The sequence below is a fragment of the Pezoporus flaviventris genome, unplaced genomic scaffold (genome assembly GCF_033815535.1).
Source record: "Pezoporus flaviventris isolate CSIRO_AGI_PZ_B2104156 unplaced genomic scaffold, CSIRO_AGI_Pfla_v1 ptg000013l, whole genome shotgun sequence".
NCBI lineage: Eukaryota > Metazoa > Chordata > Aves > Psittaciformes > Psittacidae > Pezoporus > Pezoporus flaviventris.
In genome coordinates, this window is record NW_026892561.1 from 35,742,992 (window position 1) to 35,746,979 (window position 3,988).

At 44.6% G+C, this 3,988-nt stretch overlaps 1 long non-coding RNA gene across 1 annotated transcript; it reads right to left on the reverse strand.

Annotated features, from left to right (window-relative positions):
- Positions 1-293: 293 nt before the first annotated feature.
- LOC133268941 (uncharacterized) lies at positions 294-2,465 on the reverse strand. The gene is made up of 2 exons (XR_009743230.1): positions 2,268-2,465; positions 294-2,150 (listed from the first exon to the last, which is right to left on the reverse strand). It is a non-coding gene; the product is annotated as an uncharacterized LOC133268941 (long non-coding RNA).
- Between the last annotated feature and the right edge of the window lie 1,523 nt (positions 2,466-3,988).

Below are 3,988 nucleotides of genomic sequence, written 5' to 3' on the forward strand. Positions count from 1 at the left end.
CAAAATCTAGCACAAAGAGGCCCTGGTTTGTCCTCTTAGGAATGTAATACCAATAAATAACAATGCAGTGAGTTCCCAATCCCAAATTCTTTACTGTTGCTCCAGCCACTACAAAAGTTATGCAGAGTTTGCATTGCACAGGATTCCTTTCCTGCACGTAACTGTGAATGTGCACAAGCATTTCAAGACTTTGGACAGCAATCATTACACAGACCCAAATACAATGGCAGTTGTGGTCAGATACATGCATAGAGATGCACATTTTAATTAAGGAAAACACGAAAACTGACAAATACATTTGACAAAGTATTTTTAATGCAATGCAAGTGCATTTACTGCTAACCCCCAGTACAGCTGCACTGGGGAGCACTTTGGCTGCTGCAGGTCAACAGAAGAGCTGCACACTGTGCCCTGCACCAGAAGCACTCCATGAAACCTGAGCTCCACTTTCCACTGGGCACTGAACCCCAACTGGCACAAACCCGTTTTCCCTTGTCGACTCATTCCCCATGGATACAGTGCTGGGGGACATGGGACCATCCACCTGACCCTCCCCACCGCTCCTCCAGAAGTCTCCCACCTCCCCTGTGTCTGCTGCTATGAGGTCCACATTCTCCTGGCAAGGCAAGCCTTACCCCACTCAGCCCAGTCACTGCTTTGGACCCACTGTCCCCAGTGTGGTGGTCCACTCCTGGCAGAGAGTTAAAACTGTGTTTAAAATACATAAATACCAGAAAAACTCCATACCCCATTTAAAGATTAAGCTCAGGCTCCTGTGCTTGATTCTACCCATGAGAGCTTTTGCAAGAATTAACAAAAAAAAAAGAAGCTGCGGAATGTCCTCACGAACTAGTAAAAAGGAAAGCAGTCACCGCCTCACTAAAACGCGTCTGGATTAGGCTGAGTGACGCCAAGCTCTGGATGAGGCCAAAGGAAGCCCAGCTCTAGGGGCTGTCAGAGCTGTTTGCCTCATTGATGGCTCACACAAAAGCTCTTCTAAAGCTTTATCCCAAAGGAATGCAGCGTCCAGCAAGGACTGATAGTGATCGGAGTGATGAAGTCCGGCAGGCCAGCGCTCCCAGGGAACAATGGGCTTTAACTGAATGCTGGGAAAAAGTCCCTCACCAGTATAGCAAGGGCAGACCCCAATAAGGTGATTGATACTGTTGGCTGAGAGACAGAAAATGAAAAGAGCAGATTCAAGGTTGGAATAAATCTCCTCTTCAGTAGCAACACGCTATTGACCAAGAATTAAACTACTCATTTCACCCTGTTTTCTTAGAGGATGCTGCTGAGGGACCTCTGAAGCATAAGGAGCATTGACACCTCTCCTCTGAAGCTCCGTGAGGCTTTCTGTGTGCTCCAGATGATTAATGCTGGCTAGTATCTATGTGGCTAAGTGCCGAGCAAAAATTACTTGCTGTCATCCAAACCTGTTGTTGCTGCTCTTCCTGGGTGTGGAGTCATCAAGGTGTCTTATCAGCCATACTAGGCAAAGTAGTCTGCCACACACCTGATCAAATCTAGAAAATCAGCATTTTTTCACTACTGTTGCTCCAGATCTGGGTTGAAGATAAAACTCATTGGTTTTCAGGGCATTTGATGCTTGCTAGGCATATTTGCTGGTTTTGGAGTAGCTGTCAGAGACAAAATGACTGGAAAAACTCAAGGATATCCTTTGGAGCCATGTACAAAATAAAAGCAAATCAAGATAAAGTGTAGCAGTGCACTGGTCCTTCCTTCTCCTGCCTATGGCCTCGGACTATGGAGAGCTGTTGATTATTTCTAGAGCTTCCACAAAAAGTAATTTTTGCAAGCTGTTGTTATTGGACAAAGATCTGCACCTCTAGTGGGGAAATGCTGCACAAATCAAGATGATGAAAGTGACTCCTCTATATTGAGCTCTTCTGGAGAATACAGACAGCCTCAAGATTCAGAAGCTGTTGAAGACACAGAGACACAATTTGTCTGAGTTTTATCCAGCCCAACAGTGTGTCCAATAGCTGTCATTATCAGCTCCTCAGTGCAAGGCAACTGAAGTACTTGGGGCTGACTCTATCGTTTGAACCACATTCTTGCAGGCTCTCTCAAAGATTGCTAGTAGAGGCATCAGACCTCAAAACCATTTCCAATCTTCTGGAAAGTATTTGCTATTCCAAACATTTTGCAGACCATAAAGGAACAGAAACGATAATTACACAAACACAGTTCTCAAATAGATTGTTTGGTAAAAGAGCTTGACATTAATCAGTAGGTCAATGGATTACCTCTGAAGCCTTTCACAAGGCTTAGCTACACCTGCTGACTTCCATTTCTCAGCCTCAGTGTTGATTTACAAAGATTCACACTGCAGTTAGTTGGGTGGTGCAGGCTTCACATTCTTCTAGAACTCTTGAGCAGAAAAAAGCTAGGTTTTGGAGGTTTGTTATTCAGCTTACTGATGCGCTGCTCCTTGGCTGACGGATGAACTGTGCTCCTCCTGAGAGAAGGTCCTCTGTGGATGTCTCCATAGCAGGCACAGCCACTGGGATCCATGGCATTTCAGAGCTGTGCCTCCCCCGGCACTCCTGCACTGCAGCCATCATCTGGGCTGCTCAGTGGTGCACGCAGCTAAGCTGCTCCCTGCACATGTGCTGGCTGATGCAATCAGCATCAGCCCAAAGACAGTTTCTGGGAAGTCCCATCTGAGACATTTAAGGAAAAGACTTAATTAATAGCTTTCATAGACACAAAAATAATGCTACAGATACCAACATATGGGTGACCCATCTTGCCCCACACAATAGTCACAGTAAGACATGCTGCTGCTCCACAAAACCTACCAGCTTCAAAGCTGTGCACTTTGCATGGCTGGTAAGATCCTTGGGTGCCAAAATAGATGGTGGATGAACTAAAACTGCTTGACTCCATAAAGGGGCTGCACGTGAGAGAGTCTGAGGCAGAATGAGACATTTTCAGGGTGCTTTTGTCAACAGGCATGTTCCAAGGAAAGAGACCTGGTGCTCCTAGGCTGAGGGAGTGCTGAAGATACTTGTCTGTCACTATTAGGAGGGCAGCTCAAGGAATGCTCACTAAATCTGGTCCTCCTCTTTTCTCATTGACATTGGGCTTGCCACACAGTGCTGCAGCCAACTTCCCTTCTCCCCTTGCTTTTGCTGCTGCACTGTGGCAGGGAACACAGGCAAAATGACATTTGCAGGCTGCACAGAACCTTTTGCAGTTGCAGGAAGAATCACCAGCCTTCTCCCATGGTGACTCGGATGGGAAAACCCTAGCTGAGGTAGGTTTATGTGAGATGGAGTGTCCCACAGGTGACAGTAAAACACAGTGCAGCACACTTGCCAGCTGTAAGTAGCGCCCTGACGCCTATGACTACAAGCTGTGGAAGAAGAAACCACTCAGGCATGCACTGCATACTGCTCACTGTCATTCACAGTGAGTAGTGTGCACATTCACATTATCTATCCTCCACTCATAACATTCCACAGAAATACATGCTCTTTAAGAAACAAGAAAAACTATGTTAATTCTAATTATTTCTAATATTATAGCTGTCCACCACATGCACACTCACAGAGTTTTCTCTACTGAAGTGCAAACATAATGTCTTTTAATCAGTCCTTTCTGCACAGTTAAAAAGGTTAAAAACCTGCTGTTTGACATACCATACTCTCTTTCCTTCATGCCCACTTTGATTTCTTGATGCAAGTCAATGTGCACTCCCACTGCATTTATCTTGTACGTGTGTTCGGATGAAATATTTCATAATGTGCACATGGAGATCTACTTTGAGTAAATATGAAATTTTATAATTACAAGAAATAGAGACCAAACCATTTCAACATTCAGAGACTACAAACATGTTGTTTGTTCAAATTAACAGCAGTCTAAAACTTTAAAATACATTGTCTAACATTTGCAATGCTTATATAACATATATTCAGCATCTGTCAAAGACACACTGTCCTTTAAAATAACTTCTGGTTAC